At 35.0% G+C, this 24,131-nt stretch overlaps 1 protein-coding gene across 13 annotated transcripts in view; it reads left to right on the forward strand.

The window, feature by feature from the left end:
* Dh31-R (Diuretic hormone 31 Receptor) overlaps positions 1-24,131 on the forward strand; it is a 451,262-nt gene that overhangs the window by 213,509 nt on the left and 213,622 nt on the right. For all 13 annotated transcript variants that reach the window (XM_073989144.1, XM_073989154.1, XM_073989149.1 and 10 more), the window contains one exon: positions 11,176-11,249. The gene's annotated coding sequence lies outside the window, so the exon portion shown is untranslated. The remainder of the gene's footprint in view (positions 1-11,175; positions 11,250-24,131) is intronic.

Below are 24,131 nucleotides of genomic sequence, written 5' to 3' on the forward strand. Positions count from 1 at the left end.
CCCTTGAAAAAACATTTTTAAAAATCCACGCTTATAACTCCATAAGTCCCTTGAAAAAATATTTTTAAAAATCCACGCTTATAACTCCATAAGTCCCTTGAAAAAATATTTTTAAAAATCCACGCTTATAACTCCATAAGTCCCTTGAAAAAATATTTTTAAAAATCCACGCTTATAACTCCATAAGTCCCTTGAAAAAATATTTTTAAAAATCCACGCTTATAACTCTAGAAGTCCTTTGAAAAAATATTTTTAAAAATCCACGCTTATAACTCTAGAAGTGCATTGAAAAATATTTTTAAAAATCCACGCTTATAACTCTAGAAGTCCATTGAAAAATATTTTTAAAAATCCACGCTTATAACTCTAGAAGTCCCTTGAAAAAATATTTTTAAAAATCCACGCTTATAACTCTAGAAGTCCCTTGAAAAAATATTTTTAAAAATCCACGCTTATAACTCTAGAAGTCCTTTGAAAAAATATTTTTAAAAATCCACGCTTATAACTCTAGAAGTCCATTGAAAAATATTTTTAAAAATCCACGCTTATAACTCTAGAAATCCATTGAAAAATATTTTTAAAAATCCGCGCTTATAACTCTAGAAGTCCATTGAAAAATATTTTTAAAAATCCACGCTTATAACTCTAGAAGTCCCTTGAAAAAATATTTTTAAAAATCCACGCTTATAACCTGGAAAAAATATTTTTAAAAATCCAAGCTTATAACCTTGAAAAAATATTTTTAAAAATCCACGCTTATAACCTTGAAAAAATATTTTTAAAAATGCACGCTTATAACCTTGAAAAAATATTTTTAAAAATCCACGCTTATAACCTTGAAAAAATATTTTTAAAAATGCACGCTTATAACCTTGAAAAAATATGTTTAAAAATCCACGCTTATAACATTGAAAAAATATTTTTACAAATCCACGCTTATAACCTGGAAAAATATTTTTAAAAATTCACGCTTATAACCTTGAAAAAATATTTTTAAAAATCTACGCTTATAACCTTGAAAAAATATTTTTAAAAATTCACGCTTATAACCTTGAAAAAATATTTTTAAAAATCCACGCTTATAACCTTGAAAAAATATTTTTAAAATTCGACGCTTATAACCTGGAAAAATATTTTTAAAAATCCACGCTTATAACCTTGAAAAAATATTTTTAAAAATCCACGCTTATAACCTTGAAAAAATATTTTCAAAAATCCACGCTTATAACCTTGAAAAAATATTTTTAAAAATCCACGCTTATAACCTTGAAAAAATATTTTTAAAAATCCACGCTTATAACCTTGAAAAAATATTTTTAAAAATCCACGCTTATAACCTGGAAAAGATATTTTTAAAAATCCACGCTTATAACCTGGAAAAATATTTTTAAAAATCCACTCTTATAACCTGGAAAAATATTTTTAAAAATCCACGCTTATAACCTTGAAAAAATATTTTTAAAAATCCACGCTTATAACCTTGAAAAAATATTTTTAAAAATCCACGCTTATAACCTTGAAAAAATATTTTTAAAAATCCACGCTTATAACCTGGAAAAGATATTTTTAAAAATCCACGCTTATAACCTGGAAAAATATTTTTAAAAATCCACTCTTATAACCTGGAAAAATATTTTTAAAAATCCACGCTTATAACCTTGAAAAAATATTTTTAAAAATGCACGCTTATAACCTTGAAAAAATATTTTTAAAAATCCACGCTTATAACCTTGAAAAAATATTTTTAAAAATCCACGCTTATAACCTTGAAAAAATATTTTTAAAAATCCACGCTTATAACCTTGAAAAAATATTTTTAAAAATCCACGCTTATAACCTGGAAAAGATATTTTTAAAAATCCACGCTTATAACCTGGAAAAATATTTTTAAAAATCCACTCTTATAACCTGGAAAAATATTTTTAAAAATCCACGCTTATAACCTTGAAAAAATATTTTTAAAAATGCACGCTTATAACCTTGAAAAAATATGTTTAAAAATCCACGCTTATAACCTTGAAAAAATATTTTTACAAATCCACGCTTATAACCTGGAAAAATATTTTTAAAAATTCACGCTTATAACCTTGAAAAAATATTTTTAAAAATTCACGCTTATAACCTTGAAAAAATATTTTTAAAAATCCACGCTTATAACCTTGAAAAAATATTTTTAAAATTCGACGCTTATAACCTGGAAAAATATTTTTAAAAATCCACGCTTATAACCTTGAAAAAATATTTTTAAAAATCCACGCTTATAACCTTGAAAAAATATTTTCAAAAATCCACGCTTATAACCTTGAAAAAATATTTTCAAAAATCCACGCTTATAACCTTGAAAAAATATTTTTAAAAATCCACGCTTATAACCTTGAAAAAATATTTTTAAAAATCCACGCTTATAACCTTGAAAAAATATTTTTAAAAATCCACGCTTATAACCTGGAAAAGATATTTTTAAAAATCCACGCTTATAACCTGGAAAAATATTTTTAAAAATCCACTCTTATAACCTGGAAAAATATTTTTAAAAATCCACGCTTATAACCTTGAAAAAATATTTTTAAAAATCCACGCTTATAACCTTGAAAAAATATTTTTAAAAATCCACGCTTATAACCTTGAAAAAATATTTTTAAAAATCCACGCTTATAACCTGGAAAAGATATTTTTAAAAATCCACGCTTATAACCTGGAAAAATATTTTTAAAAATCCACTCTTATAACCTGGAAAAATATTTTTAAAAATCCACGCTTATAACCTTGAAAAAATATTTTTAAAAATCCACGCTTATAACCTTGAAAAAATATTTTTAAAAATCCACGCTTATAACCTTAAAAAAATATTTTTAAAAATCCACGCTTATAACCTTGAAAAAATATTTTTAAAAATCCACGCTTATAACCTTGAAAAAATATTTTTAAAAATCCACGCTTATAACCTTGAAAAAATATTTTTAAAAATCCACGCTTATAACCTTGAAAAAATATTTTTAAAAATCCACGCTTATAACCTTGAAAAAATAGTTTTAAAAATCCACGCTTATAACCTTGAAAAAATATTTTTAAAAATCCACGCTTATAACCTTGAAAAAATATTTTTAAAAATCCACGCTTATAACCTTGAAAAAATATTTTTAAAAATCCACGCTTATAACTCAAGATGTCGCTTGAAAAAATAGTTTTAAAAATCTACGCTTATAACTCCAGAAGTCCCTTGAAAAAAATATTATTAAAAATCCACGCTTATAACTCCAGATGTCCCTTGACTATACCCTCGTTAGTCTAAAGGCATGAGCCGTAATTATATACATATATAAATACCGATTAGCTTAGAATCAATTCCAGCAAGAGGTAAACATTTTGAATAAAATATATTTTGTATTCCAGACATGATAACATTTACTTGCACCAGAGACCTCCTGTATCTCGTTAGTCCAACCCATGAGTACGGATATTGAACATAATCACAGTGATAGTGCGAAAAAAAAGGAAATGTCACATTTTTATGTGTCACAATAACAACGTTGCCATTTCATTGTATTCCATTGTAAGGAATGAAAATGCTTGTAATCACACTTTTCACAACCATCACACTATTCACCTTTCAGTTGCTGCTGCTGCTGCCTGACTGAATGGCTGAGGCAACAATAACGTTGGGGTAACCCAACATTACCGCAATGACACCATCATTGCAAAAATGCCACTCTCGATAAAATTGAATTAAATTCAAACGATATGTTTACAAACAATGGAAGGCGTTGAACATCATCAACAACAACAATAGCAGCAAAAACATCAGCAATTGTTCCATTAAAGATATTGACAAGAATTTGTGGTTTCTTGTGTGTGTCTATGTTTGGTTCGAGTAAAGAATAGTAGTAGATCCTTTGACAGTTCAATGTGTCAAAGAATTGAATAACATGATTTGCTAGGGTTGGCAAGAGAAGTAATAAAATTAAGTTTGTTGGAGTTTTCAATCACTGAAAATTGAGGGTAATTTAAAATAATGTCTTAACACTTCTCCGTAAATTGATGTAGAGAGCACATGGGCGAAGGACTACTGGTGTTTTTAATTTACGATTAGAAGAATGTAGGGAATGAAAATACATAGCTTAAAAATTGAAGTGAAATGTTAGTTTAACAATCCCAGCACTCGACGCAGGAATGTGGTTCATTGGTAATTTAGTTTATAATTGTGTCATTTAGTGTAGTCAATGTGAGGTCCAATACTAAATAACACAATATCTGATCCATATCAACGATAATATCTTCACTTTATATTTTATAATTGCGAACGTTTAACATTTTTATTCTATTAAAAAATGTTTACTAAAAAATAAATCCCCCCATCTTTAGCTTTTCTCCATACCTCACGAGGGGGCTGTAATAGCCCAAACCCATATACATGCATATGGTTATGTCATACCCATGTGATGATGCCCTCCTGCAGTTTGGCATTTGGTGTCGCCTGTCACAAACACAACCTGCGAGTTATGTTTTATCATTCTCATTCTTATTTCCATGTTATTTGCAAACACGTTCTTTATGTTCCTGCTGTGAAACTTAAGACAGTGTAATTTAATTTTATCACTCTACTTTATTGTGGCTGCTTCCTGAAATAACAACAAAATGAAAATTAGAAGAAAAAAACTAACTAAAATTAAAATTAGCACCTTTTAATGAAGGAAGAAAATGCGTAAACACATAACTACATACCAAAATTTAATTAAACACTTTTGTGTAAGCATTTTTATTTGGCAAATAAATAAAACATTTAATAAAGGTAAAAGCTGGGCGGAAATCATAAAAAAGTTAAGAAAGCCATTAGTGGAATGGTTTGTTTAATTAATACCAAGACAAGTTTGTCACCACTGATTAATGTAAAATCAATTACACTGTGTGTAATTTTTTGAGTCATTGAAAAGTAATCTCTTCTGACACCGCATTGAAGATCAAAAATAAGAAGATTCGTAACAAGGCCTTTTTTCCCATCACTTGCACTTTCGGGTATGATCTCCAAAGGGGAGGTACTTTTTTGGTCCTATAGGTATAAAAATTGCAAAGGTCAAATTTCTTTTTCTTTTATAACACTGTGCAACAAAATGGAGCTCAAAGTCTGGGGGGCGGAAAATTCCTATTTGAAATGAAAGCCCTTGGTGAGTATATACAGAACCCCGAAGGACAGATTCGCCGTGAGTCGAACTTTCGCGATGAATATTTTGCTGGAGACCCTAAAAGCCATCTGGAATCAGCGTTATATCTTTGTTCGCTGTTGTTTAAGCTTATATTTAAGATGACATGTCTTCAGTCAAATCAAATGACGATTTTTTCGTAGAACATTTCAACCTTCTCGCTTCCTTCAATGTCCTTTTCGTCCTTTATTTCAAGAACCGCAATAAAAGTGGCGCAAGATGACATTTTTCAGCTTCGGAATATTCTACAAAAATGTCGCTCGAAAGATTTTGGGTATGGTTTCCAAAGACATAAAATCGATATAATCTTGTTTAAGCGGTCGTTTTTACTTTTACCCGAATCTTGGTCAGGTTCGACTCACGACGGATCTGCCTTCAGGATTCTGTATGTCATCTCCAAGGTCTTTCACCTCCAAAAATATTTTTTCTCCCCCAGGTCATGATCATAATTTTTTTCACGCACAGAAATGTATCCTCACAAACGTTAAGAAACGGTTCAAAATACGGTTTTATTGTTCCAGCAAAATATTCATCACGCCATATCGCGAAAGTTCGACTCACGGCGAATCTGTCCTTCGGGGTTCTGTATATACTCACCAAGGGCTTTCATCTCCAATAGGAAATTTCCACCCCCCAAAATGTCGGTTCACAGTGCAAGTTTTATACTCTCAGCCTTGAGGGTATACGACCAAAAATGTGGCTCCCCTTTGGGGCCCAAATACTGCGAAAGTTTTAGACCCCATGTATGTTTGGACGAAATCCAATGTCCATCCGTATTGTCTGTCGGGCTGGTGCGCACGATAACTCTCGAACAAAGCAACCGATCGGGTGCAAAATGTCCAAATTTATCGTTTCACTTCTTCCGGTATCTCCGACACAAAAGTTCAACATTTTTCGCAGAAATGGTGTACACGATAACTCTCGAATGGAGTAACAGAATTAATTATTAGCAAGTTGTCTAAGAAATATTTAAAATTTTTTTGTTTGAATACTCTTTTTAATAGAAACTTCTGAATTACTTCTTTATGCCATGTCAGTGTTTTGGAATTCTCTAATGAACATAAAGGTATTGAGGCTTTAAACTCATTCTGTATTCAAAAAGGGTACAAGTTCAGTATTGTGCAGATTATAAGTACATGAAATTAAATGTCTATTGGACAAAATGTTCGACATATCAAGGGTTTTGCGTGGAGTATATCTCGAAAACCAATTAGAAAATTGTTTTACAGCCTTAATCAAAATTTTGATTTCTTATTATACCCTCAGCCTTTAGGCTAAGGAGGGTATATACACTTTGATACGATGAAAATGTGCCTCATCGAAATAATGGTTTTAGACCCCAAGTATGTTTGGACGAAATGTGTTTCAGACAATTTGGAGTCGATCTAGCCATGTCCGTCCGTCTGTCTATCCTGCTGACTGGAGCGCACGATAACTCTCGAAGGGATGAACCGATTCGGTTCAAATTTTGGCTTTCGTAATATTTTGCCCAAACTTAGTTTAAGTTCGAAGATGACCTACATCGGTCCACTCCTTCCGGTACCTCCCCCACAAAATTTCAAAAATGTTCGGAAAAATTGTTCGTACGGTAACTCTTAAAGGGAGTAACCGATTTGGTCCATACTTTGTATAGCGTAAACTTTCTACCAGAGTAATATGAGGTTCCAATATGGTCTCAATAGGTCCACTCCTTCGGGTACCTCCCACACAAAATTTCGGAAAAGTTCAGTTTAGGGCCATCTCTCGAATCGCTTTGAGTTTTGTTTTAGCAACTTGTATTCACTGCCCTCCATACGACGGTATAAGTTTCAGAAAATAGCCTGAAAGTTGCAAAAAAACCCCTATGACACCATGTGAGGTGGTTGGAGCCCAAGATAACTCTCGAACGGATCTGCCGATTCGGTCCAAAATATGGCTTTAGTAATATTTTGTCCAAACATAGTTTAAGTTTGAAGATAAGCCATATTGGTCCACTCCCTCAGGTACCTCCCCCACAAAAGTTCAAAAATGTTCGGAAAATTGTTCGTACGGTAACTCTTGAAGGGAGTGGCCGAATTGGTCTATACTTTACACATCCTAATATATCTACCAGATATAGATCATGTTCGAATATGGACTATATTTGTCCACTCCATCCGGTACCTCCCACACAAAATTTTCGGATAAGTTCACTTTAAGACCTGATATGGAATCACTTTGAATTGTTTTGAAGCAACTTGCATTCGCTGCCTCGTTTACGATGGTAAAAGTTTTTTAGGGGCAAGTCCATACTTCTTGAGCAAACATCCCGATGAGTGTAAAAACCCCCTATGGCACCATATGTTGTGGCTGGAGATCCACATTCATAATGGTCAATGTCGATACATTCCTTTTAGTATCTCCTCTGCAAAACTTTTGATCTTTAATCCTAATCAACATTTTTGTCTGTTCAAACGCCCAAAAACTTTTAAAACCCCCTAAATACATACGTATTTTGGGAAAAAATTGTTTCAATATACACAGGCTGAGGGTATATCTCTGTCGGCAAAGCCGACTGATACTTTTTTACTTGTTATTTGTATTTTAAGTTCTGAAATGGGCCAACCAGTTTACTTAACTTAAGCGCATTTTGTACTTTTGTAGAATTGTAACCGGAAGAGTGGAATGGAAAATTTTAATAAAATATCCGATATTTATCGTGAACACCAACCAGCACACAGACAGACAAATGTAAAAGGCCAGTACCTCTTTTCATAGAATTTGTTCTGATCTCTTCATTGAAGTCAAGTACGTTTCCTCGTAGAAGATCTTAGAACTTGGAAGACATGTTGGTCTTCATGTTGATCGTCAGTAGCATTTATCATAGAAGACCACAAGGTCCTTAATAGTAGTCCAATAGACCCTCTCAAATACTTTTAGTACTTTTAGCAGAAGACTTGTAGCACTTCTATAAAAAAGAAACAAATAAGTCAAAACAAGTGAGAGCAATAGTAGGAAGGGGCCGATCATATGATTCCCTGCACCACTACTCCTGGACACGAGCTTTCCACGATTTTTTTCCACAATTGTGATAAGATACCAGAGATCGGACAATTATCGCGACATACACAGCAGCAACAACATCGGATAAAATTATGTTTTTAGTGCTTTTCACCCCCTAAATACTTTCTGATCAACACTACACAGGTAGTGAACAAAGCAACCGATCTGGTTGCACACGATCGGTAACTTTCCCACAAAAGATTTACATTTTTCGCTAAAATGGTGCGCACCATAACTCTCGAAGGGAGTAACCGAATTGGTCATAACTATACAGCGGAATCCAATGCAAATGCATATATGGTTAGGATGGTCGTAGAGAAAATCTGATTAGACAGAAACTCGTTTTATCACAAAATAAAACGAATTAGGCCCAGAATTTTTTGCTTATCGTGCATATTTTTACATATTTGCATAAAATGAGCATATGCAAAACCATATGCAAGGATTTGTAGCCTGAATATCCCACCGAAATGGCTGAAATTTGGTATTAGGTCTTTGATGGGGGAATGAAACTTTACACCTGAAATTTGTCCGCATAGGTCCACGTCTTCATAGAGCCACCGTAGAACGGTATCTCCCGATTTCCGATATTTTGAAGGTTGTGGGCTCAATATTCTTCCGAAATGGCTGAAATTTGGTATTAAGTCTTCCTTATAGGTATAAAACTTTCAACCCGAAATTGATCGGCATAGGTCCACGCCTTAATATAGCCCCCATAGAAACAACTTCCCGAATGGTACTTCCCGATTTTTGGTATTTTGAAGGTTATGGACAGAATAATCCATCGAAATGGCTGAAATTTGGTATAAAGTCTTCGTTGGGGGAATGAAACTTTACACCTGGAATTTGTCCGCATAAGTCCACGTCTTCATATAGCCTCATAGAACGGTAACTCCCAATTTTCGGTATTTTGAAGGTTGTGACCATAATATATCACCGAAATTACAGAAATTTGGCATTTAGTCTTCGTTGGGGTATACAATTTTCCATCTGAAATTTCTCGGTATAGGTCAACGTCTTCATACAGGCCCCATAGAACGGTACCTCCCGATTACTGATGGCACCAACTAAAATGGAAAATCTGCAAGAAAACTCGCACAGGTAGTTTCTGATTAGTCCAAACTTTGCACATCGTATTCTTTCATCTAGTCATGTACTAGTTTGAAACATGGACTTTCTATATTGGTCCCGTTCTTCTCGGATCTTGTTTGATTTTTTTCCAAATAGTTCTTCTTCCGGGCCCTGCTACGACCAGGGTTTCAGAGTCGGAATCTACGAGTCGGAGTTTGAGTCGAAAAAAATAACTCGACTCCGCGGAGCTCCGACTCCGGGCAAAACTTTTTCCACGTTATAGAAATATAACATTAAATTTGGAACAAGAACATTTTTTAAAAAGCATTATCAATTTTAAATGAAGGGTATAAGAAAACATATATGCAAACGGTATATTATACTAAGTTTAAGGACAATTCACAGGATATTTACTATCCTCTAAAGTGTAGTCTATTCATCCCTGTTTTGTTGATCCAATTGATTCTTTATACTTTTGCAAAGTAAAGTTCTATGACAGTCGAATTAAGATTGAACATTTAACCTCCTTCGTCAGAAGTCTTACTGGTCTTCTCACAAAGGTCTTTTGGTATTCTCTTCCTGTATTTTTTATCAGAAGTCATCCTTGTCATCTATTAAAGACATTGTGGTCTCTATTGGAAATCTTACCGAATAACCTGTGACACAAAATGGAAGTTAAGATCTGGGGGAGGAAAAATTCCTTTTCGGTAAGAAAGCCCCAATTGAGAACCCGAAAGGATCGCATAGCTGAAATTTCTGAGTTATGACATAATGAATTTTTTGATAGACCCCATTTTAGCTACATTTTTGGACCGAACTAACTGTAATTTTACATTTGACGATCCCAGTGGTCACAAAAAATATCAACATAGGCCCAAGTTTTGGTATAGCCGCCATATAACGGTACCTCCCGATTTTCGATATTTTGCGGATTATAGACTTGAGGTTCCCAGGGGTGACAAATCATATCCACCATTAACCATCAATATAGGATAATGTTTTGGTATAGCCGCCATATAACGGTACCTCCCGATTTTCGATATTTTGCGGATTATAGACTTGAGGTTCCCAGGGGTCATAAATCATATCCACCATAAACCATCAATATAGGATAATGTTTGGGTATAGCCCCATATAACGGTACTTCCCGATTTCCGGTATTTGGCGGATTTTGGCAACATTTTTGGACCGAACTAACTGTAATTTAAAATTTGAGGTTCCCAGTTGCCACAAAACATCTTCACGAAAAAATGTCAAAATTTGTACACACTTTGTTATGATAATTGTTCCACAAATATCCCATAAGGGACAAGGAAAATTTCACTCAAATCAATGAGTGCAACCCGATTCATATTAGCTTAATGAAATGTCGCCAACATTACTGAGGGGTATTTTGTCACCGTTGAAAATTTGATGTTGCTTGGCCTGGGCAGACCTTCTGAGTGCAAGGCGGGTGTGCATACCATTGCACCACGGTGGCACACCCACACTTTCTTATAGCTCCCTTTTAAAGGAAGACCCAATTGAATTTATTTGATACATTTTCGGATGATATTTAGACATTTGGGTATGCGGGGTCACAAAATATATCCACCTAAAATTTTGGATAGGAATGAAATCTACAATTTTATAGTAAATGGTATAAACCTTTCGGCCCGGTCGAAATTAACTCTTTTTTATTTGTTTTAATTATTTTTTTTATTACTTGTTTATCCTTGTCATCGGTCCGGTCATGTTAAAGACTAATGTTAAGACAAATTTGCTCATAAATTCAATTTTCTTTCGACTTTCAACCTTCCTTACTTGCTTTACATTACCTATTTTACTTACTATATCTATTAAACAAACTTAAACTAAATAATTTTTTACTTCTTCTCTCTTTCAGATCTGGCAGAAAGTTAATTATAACTGCAACATTGTAATTCTCATTTGTAACCTCACAGTAGCTCACAGTAGTAGGTAAGCCACACAATTTATTTATGTAACTCTTAATTTTCTTTTTAATTTAACATTTATGGTCACAAAAGCAGACACACGTTTACATCGGTAACAACGACATTCTCAATGGGCGCCATAATACACGTGTACCTCTGTATGTAGGCATGCGTGTGTGGAATTTCATTCATACATATAGAATGTACATATGTATATATTTATATTTGTGTATCATATTTTTGTACTTGCTTAATGACAACCATTAAAATACCTAATCCCATATACCCCTTCCCATTGTACCACTTGTCAATTCCAAAACACTTTGGAATTATATTCCCATCAGGAAGTTTGTGTGTTCTGAAACTATTACAAATGTTAGCAAATTGTTTACATTGCGGAATTTGCGGCAAACGAACACACAATCGTTCACTCTGGTGCTCAACGTTTATATGCAGCAGCACTCTATTATGGCAAATGAAACAAAAGTTTTATGATTAATTTTTGTTGCCAAATGAAAAATAGTGCCAGTCATTCAGTCAGCTACCCACAAAACAAACTTCGTACTTTGCTAAGCATGAACATTGAAGGGAGAATGTGTTGCATTGCTTATTTAGGAAGGGGAATTTTGTTTCTATTTTGAGATTCCCTTCAGTGGGAATTTTTAAAAAAATAATGGGAATAAAGTTGATTCTGTTTGATTTATTGTTTCTGGTAGCAGTTGTTTTGGTTTTTTCTAAGGCTGCACATAATAGACCGTAGTAAATAATTTGTAATGATTTGTGGAAAAATATTTTGGAATAATGCAACATGATATATCAGTGGTCAAAAAAAAAGAAATATGGAGATAAAATTTCTACCGGAGATAATTTCTCCCTGCTGTGGATATAAAATGTCCTACAGGACTTCTTTCCCCACTGTAATCTTTATTGTAGGTTGGGGAACTATAAATATAAATGTTAAAGCATTTAAGATTTGTATGTAATATTATTTTTGCCTTATGATGATGTTACCTTATGAAATGGATAAAAAATAAATAATAAGAATTACACGCCCACTGTGCACGAAAAAATCCAACTCATTGTGCTGTAAAGAGCTTTAGTGTTTGTTGTTATCATTATTGTAATCATTTTAATTGTCAAGTGGTTTGAGGCTACCACTCACTGTAAATGACAAATGAAAAAAAAAAACAACAACAAAAACTAAACATTGTGCTGGTAATAAAAACATTTGCAAATATTTGTTAATTCGTTGTGATTTTGCAGTGGTAATTAAAGGCGCCACTTGAGCACTGCAGTGAGTACTGGTAATAAAGTGCTTTAATTAGCAAGCAAGAACAGCGTTAAGTTCGGCTGAGCCGAACTTGTTATACCCTCCACCACGAGTTGTATTGAAGTAAACTGGAACAATTAGTTTCCTTTTCATTTTAGCAGTTTCGGTAAAACAATGTGGCTAAACTTAAAAATACCGAAATTCAGGAGGTATCGTTCCATGGGGCCTTTATCAAAATCTCGATCTATACCGACAAATTTCTGGGGGCTTTATCAAAATCTCAATCTATACCGACACATTTCCGGCGGAAAGTTTTTAGACTCAAAGAAGACTTAATACAAAATTTCCGATATTTCCATAAGATAATGTGGCTAAAACCTTCAAAATACCGAAAATCAAGAGGCAAGCTTCTTTGGGGGATATAGTCTGTAGGACCTATACTGTAGGACCCTAGAAGACTAAATAAGAATTTTTGTAATTTCGCTAGCATATTTATGTCACAACCGTCAGAATTACAAAAATCGGGAGGTACCGTTCTATGAGAGCTATGTTTACGAATGTCAGTCAGAAAGGTTTTTACTTTCAATGTATACTAAATACCGATTTTTTACCCATTTCGGTGGGTTGTTGTGGCCACAACCTTCAAAATACCGAAAATCGGGAGGTACCGTTCTATGACGGCTATATTCAAACGTGGACCAATACCAATGAATTACAGTCGGAAAGGTTTTTACCTCCCACGTAATCCAAATTCCAAATTTCGAACACTTCGGTGGGTTGTTGTGGCCGCAACCTTCAAAATACCGAAAATCGGGATGTAACGTTCTATGGGGGCTATATGAAGGCGTGAACCTGTACCGACAAATTTCTGGTGGAAAGTTTTGTACCACCAACGAAGACCAAATACCAAATTTTAGCCATATCGGTGGAATATTGAAGCCACTACTTTTAAAATACCGAAAAGCGGGAAGTACCGTTCTATGGGGGCTATATGAAAGATGAATCTATACCAACAAAATTCTCGAGGAAAGTTTTATAACACCAACGAAGACCAAATACCGATTTTCTGCCATTTCGATGGAATATTGAGACCACAACCTTCAAAATACCGAAAATTGGGAGGTACCGGTCCAAGGGGGCTATATGGAGTCGTGGACCTATACCGACAAATTTAATGGGCAAATTTTAAAACCCCCTTCGAAGGCCAAATACCGAATTTCAATCATTTCGATGAAATACTGACATCACAACCTTCAAATTCCCGAAAATTGGGAGGTACCGTTCTATGGGGGCTATATGAAGTCGTGAATCTATACTGACAAATTTAAGTGGCAAATTTGAAAACCGCTACGAAGACTAAGTACCAAATTTTAGCCATTTCGATAGAATATTGAGACTGCAAATTTCAAGTACCGAAATTCGAGAGGTACCGTTTTAGGGGGACTATATGAAGGTGTGTAACGACAAATTTCTGTGGGCAAGTTTTATACCCACAACGAACGGATAAACCGATTCGATTCAAAATTTGGCAATCGTAATTTTTGGCCCAAGTTCTAAGATGGGTCTTATCGGTCCACTTCTTTAGGTGCCTCCCCCACAAAAGTTCAAAACTTTTCGCTAAAATAACACTGTGCAACATTTTTAAGGTGATCTTGTGCAAACAATTCGAACTGACGAATTTTTGAAAGTACAGACCAAAACGACAAGAAACCGAAGTTGGGTTTTGTTGTGTCAGATCCAGCTCGGATTTTATGGCCCCATCTAAACATGGTTAAATATTGAGTTTTTAAAGAAATTCGGGGCTATATCTCTGAAACCAATGCGAATTTTATTCTGACCTCTGAAGCAAATTTGTAGGTAAGGACAAGAATAAAATATTTGGATAAATAATGAACTCGAAAAACTACATTTATTGCCTCAAATTTCAAAATATATGCAATAATGCCACAATTTTTGCACATTTCCCACCTTATCTCCAAAACCGTTATTTTTTTCTGAATATTTTCTTTTGGAAAAATATTCCCTGGAATGTAATACACAACTCTTCTGAACATGTCATTGTTGTTAAATACCTCTATCCCGTTGTTTTCAGTACATTTTTCAACGACGATTTAATAAAAATGTCAATAATGTAGTGAAATCCGAAATGCGAGAATAATCTGTTGGTGTGAACTGTGTTTGAAATACGTGTTGTAAAAGATATGATGCAAAATACCTCTGAAACACCATGAAGTAAGCATTTTAGAGTTTCAGAATGTTCTAAAGAATTGTTGAGAACTTTATTTGGAAGATTTTTGCAAAAGGTTACTTGGTTAAACTCCCAATAGTTTAGCCGATACTGACCAGAATTTCAGCAATTATGTCAAATTTTCTCTATTTTATAGATTCTCATGCCTTAGATGGAGTTTTTCTTATGTGGGTTTTTAAAAAGATAAGTTCTACTAGTTTAGGGCTACAATATTACTAAAGACAGCAAGGCCAAATTCCTATTCATTTCTGAGATAAAGACCTGATAAATGCAAAAAAGTGTAGATTTAGCCCGGTTTAGATGAGGCCATAAAATCCGAACTGGATCTGACAGGACAAAACCCTACTAGGGTTTTTATAGTCTAAATATGTACTTTCAAAAAATGCATACTAGAAGTTGTTTGCATTTTCAGTGTTGCATAGTGTAATGCGCACCATAACTCCCGAAAGCAGTAACCGATTTGGTCCATACTTTGGACATCGTACAAGGGCGATTCGGAAACTTCTTAGGCTATCAATGAAAGAGAATAGTTAGTTTTTCAAAAATATTTTTATTTTTCAATATAATCTCCTGAAACTTCAATACACTTAGTCCAACGCTTTTCTAGCAATTCTATCCCTTGATTAAAATAGTTTTCCTCAAGGTCTTCAAAATAGTGGTTTACAACTGTAATTGCATCTTCATTTGAGGTAAAACGCTTGCCAGCAAGGCATTTTTTTAGATTTGGGAACAAGTAAAAGTCACTGGGAGCTAAATCAGGAGAATAAGGTGGGTGCTCAAGCAACTTGTACTTTAATTGATTTTAGCCATTGTTAAAACACTCTTGTGCGCTGATGCGTTGTCTTGATGAAAAATAATTTTTTTGTGTTGTAAGCCTGGACGTTTTTCTCGAATTTGTACATTTAATTGATCCAAAAGGTTGCAATAGTACTCTGAATTTATTGTTTTACCCTTTTGCAGATAGTCAATCAATAAAATACCTTTGAAGTCCCAAAAAAACGTTGCCATAACCTTACCAGCCGATTGAATTGTTTTTGCCTTCTTTGGGGCACTTCCTCCAGCTTCAGTCCATTGTTTGGATTGTTCTTTTGTCTCTGGAGTATAGTGGTGGATCCATGTCTCATCAACAGTTATGAAACGACGCTTAAAATCCATTTTATTTCGCTTATAATGATCCAAACAAGCTTGAGAAATGTTCATTCTTATGCGTTTTTGATCGACTCTTAACAAATGCGGCACCCATCTTGCAGAAAGCTTTTTCATCTGTAGTTCTTCTTGCAAAATTAAATGGACTCGATCATTTGAGATGCCCATGATATTAGCAATTCCACGCACTTTTATTCGTCGATCATTTAATACCATATGAGTCTTTGTTCAACCGCTCTTACTAACGGACGTGCAAAGTTTCGAGTTCGCAACACCTCATTTTTTTAACCATAGTTAATGATCATTAACTACGGCGTTCAATTGTTTTTCTTTTTTTGAAAAAAACATAACACCTTTATCAGACACTAAAAGTGCGGTACCAACAATAAACATGAATACTAGTGAGAGTGACGACAGTGAAGAAGACAACTGGCAAAAGGTCGAACCAGCAAACAACAACAAACGAACCATTAAACATTCCAATTCGAGTCAAAGCAAGAAGCAATGTACGTCGACTAACGATGTACCGTCAACATCTACCAACAAATTTGCCATACTAAGTGAAGAAAGTAACGATGTTAATGAAGTTATCGACAATAACGCACAAACTAATGAAGATGATGCATCAAAACCACCTCCAATTTTTGTGCCGAATGTGGACAACATAAATAACATGGTCAAACAAATATGTAAAGTTATTCCAGCTGAGCAATTTTGTTATAAATCGTTAATGAACGATCAAATCAAAATAATGGTTAAATCGATTGATTCGTTCAGGAAACTCGTAAAGTTCCTGGAAGAAAAAAACAAGGTCTTTCACACTTATCAAATAAAACGAGAACGTTCTTTTAGAGTCGTAATCAGAAATATACATCATAGTTATCCAACAGAAGACCTGAAAGCAATGCTTATCTCATTAGGTCATGATGTTAGAAACATCGTCAATGTCAGAAGGCGACAAGACAAAAAGCCATTGCCTATGTTTTTTGTAGACCTTGATCCTAAGCCGAATAACAAAGATATTTATAATCTAAAATATATTGAAAAAGCTTCAGTCCAGGTTGAACCCCCAAAAAAATCAACTGATTTAATTCAGTGTCACCGGTGCCAATTATTTGGCCATACTAAGTCATACTGCAAACGGCCATACCGTTGCGTTAAATGTGGTTTGGATCACCCAACAGCAGAATGCACAAAAAGCATTGAATCGCAACCGAAGTGCACGAATTGTTTAGGTGTACATACGGCCAATTATAAAGGTTGTAAAATATACCAACAATTATGGCAGAAAAAGTTTCAAAATAATTCTTCTGCAGGTGGTCGTGTTGCTTCCAATGAACCCAGTAACACATATTTTACCGGAGTATACCAAAATAATAATGAGAACGCGCAGAATCAAAACGTACTTTATTCTGACGTATTAAAACCAAGCAATGATTCTTCTAATTTTATGTCAAAGATAGAACAAATGTTCACCAAACAAATGGAGCTTACAAATACTCTAATAAGCATGATGACCATGCTTCTTAAAAAATTATGCGATTAAACATAAGAATTGCCATATGGAACGCAAACGGCGTTTCAAATCATACGCAGGAACTCACATTATTCCTGAATAACAATTTCATAGATATATGTCTCTTGTCTGAGACACACTTTACAAATCGTAGCTATTTCCGTATTAGAGGTTATGACCTAATCACCGCCAACCATCCAGATAACCGAGCTCACGGAGGATCAGCGGTGTTAATAAAATCAAACGTTAAATATGAATCGGTGGATAGTTTTCAATTAAATTATATACAGGCAGCTGGAATTAAAATTAAATGTGATAATGAAGATATTTTGATTTACGCTCTTTATTCTCCGCCTAGACATTCGATTCATTGTCAAGAATATTACGATTTCTTTAATAAACTTGGTCCGAGGTTTTTAGTCGGAGGAGACTACAATGCCAAGCACCCATGGTGGGCATCCCGCCTAACAAATCCAAAGGGAAGAGAGCTTTTTAAATGCATTGAAAAATATAATTATTCAGTTATATCAACAGGAACTCCGACATATTGGCCTACTGATAATGCAAAAATTCCGGACTTATTAGATTTCGCCGTTTACAAAGGCATATGTAGTAGAAGCTTGGACATCTCTGACAGCAATGACCTCAGCTCGGATCACTCACCAGTAATAATAACTTTTTGTTCGGTACTTGAAAAAATAAAGAAATCCGTTAATTTATTCACATCAAGAACTGACCTCAATTCATTTAAAAACTGGATTGAGCAAAAAATAGATTTATCTGTTTCTATGGACACCAGTGACAGTCTTGACTCTGCAGTAGAAGGTCTCACAAATTTAATTCATGAAGCTGCCTTTTTATCTACCCCTGTAAAACCAGAATCCACAAGAAAGGGTAATCTCTGTAACGTTTCCTTCGAAATAAAGCAGCTTATTAAATAAAAAAGAAGATTGCGTAAAGTCTGGAAAATCACAAGGAATCCTGCCGATAAAACAAACTTTAACCGCGCCTCAAAGGAGCTATCGAGGCTTTTAAAGGATTTTAGAAACAAAGAAGTGGGTGATTTTTTGAAACAACTTGATATAAAAGTTCCTTCGAATAACGAATTTTATCTATGGCGTGCAACAAAGTTTTTGAAAAAATCACCAATCTTAAAAAATACTCCTCTTAAGGATGATAATGGTAATTGGTGTCAAAATGATGTTGAGAAGGCAAGTCTTTTCTCAAAATATCTCGAAAATACATTTTATCCGTTTAACCTGAACTCAAATGCTGACTCAAGTGAAGTTAAGCAATTCCTTACAACCCCCCTACAAATGGATATTCCTATAAGGCACATTACACCAAGAGAAGTTCTCAATGAAATAAGCGGACTTAAAATCAGTAAATCGCCGGGATTTGATAAAATCTGTGCCAATGTCGTTAAATCTTTACCAAGAAAAGCAATAATTTTTCTTTGTAAAATCTTCAACACAATTTTAAGGATTCACCACTTTCCCATACACTGGAAGTGTGCTGAGATAATAATGATACCAAAACCAAATAAATCAACAGAATTGGTGTCGTCATTCCGCCCAATTAGTTTATTGCCTATCTTTTCAAAAATTTTTGAAAAGCTATTTTTACGAAGGTTATCACCCATCTTAGAAGAAAGACAAATTATTCCTGATTATCAGTTTGGGTTTCGTCATAAGCATGGGACGACAGAACAATGTCACCGTATTGTGAACGTAATCAGAGATGCTCTCGAGAAGAAGAAATTTTGTCCAGGTATTTTCCTAGACATTAAACAAGCGTTCGATAAAGTTTGGCATGATGGTCTGCTGTATAAGTTAAAAATAAATATTCCTGCCCCATTTTACTTAGTACTAAAATCATATCTCTGTGATCGACATTTTTACGTTAAAATTAACAATGAGGTATCGGATATATGTAATATTCATGCTGGTGTCCCTCAGGGGAGTGTTTTAGCTCCTGTTCTTTATACCATATATACTTCAGATATGCCTATTAATGCAGATACCACTGTTGCAACGTACGCTGATGACACTGCTTTACTAGCTACTGATGACTGTCCAAACAAAGCTGCAGAAATTTTACAGCAGGCAATAAGCGATATCGAAATCTGGTTAAACAGGTGGAACATAAAAGTAAATCCCGATAAATGCGTCAACGTAACATTTACATTAAGAAGAGGAAACTGTCCTGATTTTCATATCTACAATGAGGTCATTCCCAAACAGGATTGCGTGAAATATCTAGGAATTCATATCGATAAAAGGTTAACGTGGAAACAACACATAAAAACTAAAGTTCAACATTTTAAGATAAAAACGAAGACAATGTACTGGCTACTTGGACGCACATCAGAACTCAGCTTAGAAAATAAACTTCTGCTATATAAAGTCATAATAAAACCGATATGGACATACGGTGTCCAGCTATGGGGAACTGCCAGTAACTCTAATTTAGAAATCCTTCAACGGTTCCAGTCAAAAACGCTGCGAATGATTACGAATGCTCCATGGTACATGAAAAACACACATATTCATCAGGACCTAAGAATAAACACAATCAAAGAAGAAATAAACCAAATTTCTAGCAGTTACCTAAACAGATTAAGTAACCATGTAAATACGTTGGCCATAGTTTTATTAGATGAATCTGACAAAATAACAAGACTGAAACGAAGCGATATTCTCGATCTCCCTTACAGAAGATAAAATAAATTATATATAAATATATAACTTGTATATATAAAAATTGTTGAATTTTAAGAATTCATATTATGTTATGTACATGCGAAGACCAATTTTTTATACCATTTACTTATTGTTTTTAAAAACAGATTGTAAATAAAGAAATAATAAAAAAAAAAAATTTAATACCATATCATGCACTTTGGCTACAATTTCTGTTGTTGTTGTTTTTGGACGTCCACTACGTGGTTCATCTTCAATGCTTGTACGACCACGTTTAAATTCAGCAACCCAATTTTTTACTGTTGCATATGAAGGAGCACTTTCACCTAACACATTCATCATATCATAATGAATTTCTTGTCCCGATAAAGTTTTTTGTGTAAATATTTAATGGCAGCACGCATTTCTAATTTTTCCATTGTAAAAAAATTGCGGATGCGTCTTTTTTGAACACCTGTTTCTATATGAAGGAGTTGCCAGATCGAAACAAAATTTAACATGTGTTCATAACAGAGATGGAAGTTTCCAAAACAACTTTTAATTTTTTTCTGTTTATACCGCGCTTTTTGTGCTAGGCTAAGAAGTTTCCGAACTGCCCTCGTAATATTTCTACGAGACGTTGATCAGGTTATGGACTATATATGTATGTCAACTCCTTCGAATACCTTCCACACTAATTTGCGGAAAAGTGCAGGTTAGGATCTCCTATCCAGTCGTTTTGATTTTTCTTGCAACAGATTGCACTGAAGGCCGCTATTACGATGTTACAATACTTTCAGTGGCAAATCCATACTTCTTGGGAAAATGACCCAAAAACTGTAAAAAAACCCTACGGCCAACATGTGTAGTGGCTGGTTCGCACGACAACTCCCGAACCGAATACTGCGCTGGTCCACACTTTGCATATATTAATATTTCTTTTTTGGATCTCTAAATATTTTGTCCAAACTTAGTTCATGTTCAAAAGTGGGCCCTATCGACCCATTCCTTAGGTACCACCCACACAAATTATCAAAATTTTTATACCCTCAGAGGCTAGAAAGGGTATATATACTTTGATACCACTAAAAATGTGCCTCGTCGAAGTAACGGTTTTAGACCCCAAGTATGTTTGGACGAAATTAGTTTCAGACAATTTGGAGCCGATTTAGCCATGTCCGTCTGTCGGGCTGGTGCGCACGATAACTCTCGCACGGATTAACCGATTCGAACCAAATCGGGTATCGTAATATTTTGTCCAAACTTAGTTAAAGTTCAAAGATGGACCATATCGATCCACTACTTCGGGTACCTACCACACAAATTTCAAAATTTTTCTATAAAATGGTGAGAACGATAACACTTGAATTGATTTGGCCCAAACTTTGCACATCGTATTATTCCTTCCAGATATATATCGGGCTCGAATATGGACTATACTTCGGGTACTTCCAATTTTAAGAGCTCCTCTCGGATCGTTTTGAAACTTTCTCAGTAGGTTGTCCTTGCGGTAAAATGTTTTTCTTGCGGAAGTCCATACTTCCTGATATATTAGCCTAAAAGCTCCATGAAACCCTGACGGCCGCAACCAAAATGATAAATCCGCAAAATAATTCTTGCACAACTTATTATTTTATCCAGTCAGATATCAGGTTAGAGTATGGACTAATCGGTCCACTCCTTCGGTTACCTCCCATCAAAATTCGGAAAAAGTGAAGTTTAAGAGTTCCTCTTGTATCGTTTTGATTCTTTTTTTCAGTAGGGTTTTCTAGCGGGCTTATTGACAAGCTCCAAAACCCTGCCCTGCTTTTGTGCTCTCAGTGGCTGAGAGTATATCTCCGTCAGCACAACTGACTGATACTTCCTTACTTTTTTTAAGTGCGTTTAAGGGTCTGTGCGAGAATCCTTTGGACATTTTTACCGAAGGTACTCCTAGTAGCCCTGTTTACAGCGTTATGATGGTTTTCGTGGGCAAGACCGTGTTTCTAGTCCTATAGAGGAATGACTCCCAATATAAGTAAGTTCATATGCCCAAAATACTCAAGACCTTAGGATGTCATAAGATTTTTGGGAAAAAGGTGTTTCAATACACATAGGCTGTGGAAATACCTCTGTCGGCAAATCCTACTGATACTTTTTTACTTTTTTTCTCTCAGAAAACCTTGTGCTGTCCGGTAGTACATAACGCCCAACATAACATTTACAGACGATACAGCAGACGGGCTAACCTTTTTCATGTTCGAATCTTTTGTAAGCAGGAAGCTGTTTTTGTACCCTCCAGCATCCGTCCGTCTGTTATAATCAGTTTAGCATCCACAAAAATAAAGATAGAACACTGATATTTTGAGAATATGCGTCTTTTGTTTGCAGGCAGGTCAAGTATAGCCCCCATGTAAAGGTACAGCCAGTTTTCAGATATTTTGACGTTTTTAAAAACACTTTTATTCCAAAAATTATGGACATAAGTTCATGCTTTGGTATAGCCCCCATATAGCATTACCTCCTGATTTTCTGTATTATGAAGAATTTAGCTACAATTTTAAACCGAACAAGCTGTAATTTGACATCTCAAGTTCTTAATGGTCGCGAAACTTCCTCCCTAAAAATCTTCAACATATGTATGTCCATGTTTTGGTATAGCCCCCATATAACGGTACCTCCCGAGTTTCGCAATTTTGATAGTCTTAGCTACATTGTTTGACGGAACTACGTAATTTGGCATTTGCGGTTCCCTGCAGTCATAAAACTCTTCCACCGAAAATTGTCAACATAGGTTCAATCTTTGATATAGTCTCCAGATAAAGTTATCACCTGATTGGGTATCCATTGTTGCCCCTAAAATTGTGAACAGGAAAGGAAACTAATTATTCCATTTGAGTTAAGAATATTTTATGGTGGATAGTACAAAAAGTTCGGCCCGACTGAACTTAGCGACTTGCTGTGGTTGATTGCATGAGTGATCTTTGTACAACCTTGTTTCCCTATCAACGTCGAACTTTTTTCATAATTTGCTTTCCATCTGTTTGGAGAGAAGAATCGTTGACTACCTAGACATATTAGGGTTCATTTTCTCAAGTTTATGCTGTTGTTGTAGCAAGGCAAATATGTGCGTTCGTATATTTTATCAGTTATCTGCTTATGGTTCCTCTGTATTCAGATTCTAAAATTCTGCAGCCTGAACTGGCTACGCTCACAAAGAATCAGGAGACAGGCGCTTGGGGTTAGCTAGGTAGCTAAACAAATGCTGCGTGTCGTGTGTCCTCAGATTGGTATTCTGGCAGGTTTGAATATTGTTGCATACCACGCTTGCGACGCATAGTTTACCACATACCGGCCTATTGTTCGATAAGAGGTCAAAAGGTTTTTTGTCAGCACCATAAATGCTGTCGGCCAGCGATTCGAGAACCGCGGACGACCTAAAAACACTGTCGAACGTTACATCCAATATCTTGGAGAAGTTAACGGTCGCAAGCAGGGCTCCATCGGCAAATATGCAAAGGGGGAGCCTCATTTCAGCCGCCCAATTGGTGAACAGTGTGGGAGTGGATTAAGCGGTAGATATTTTCATGTTCCTCAATTGGAGGCGTGCACTATGCCAGGTCGAGTGATGATCGAATTCGTCCCCTTCTACAAAAAAGTTGACCCAAAACATAGAAGGTGTTTTATATTAACCTGGAGGTATTTTTATGGACAGAGATGGAACTGGAGGCATGTGGTCGAGATATTTATTAGATTTAAAAACTAACCGGACATATAACATGTCGAAATCGCGTCATGTACACACCACAGATGGCATAATACCGCTACTAAACGTATATATAACCACGTAAAACTAGTAATTCTTTGCAAATATTTGTTGTTTCCTTATCGCAACCGATCCGCTTAAATGATCTAAATTCATATAGGAGGTTCCGGGCCCCAAAAAGGGACTCTACACTATTAAATATCGAATAAAGCATTGGTACGTAACAATTATCCTTAGAAACAGGATTCCGGGATGTATTAATTTATTTAGTTAAAAGAGATAGGACAAAAGGAAATACTTG

The sequence above is a fragment of the Musca autumnalis genome, unplaced genomic scaffold (genome assembly GCF_047663935.1).
Source record: "Musca autumnalis isolate F117 unplaced genomic scaffold, ASM4766393v1 scaffold_5, whole genome shotgun sequence".
Lineage (NCBI taxonomy): Eukaryota > Metazoa > Arthropoda > Insecta > Diptera > Muscidae > Musca > Musca autumnalis.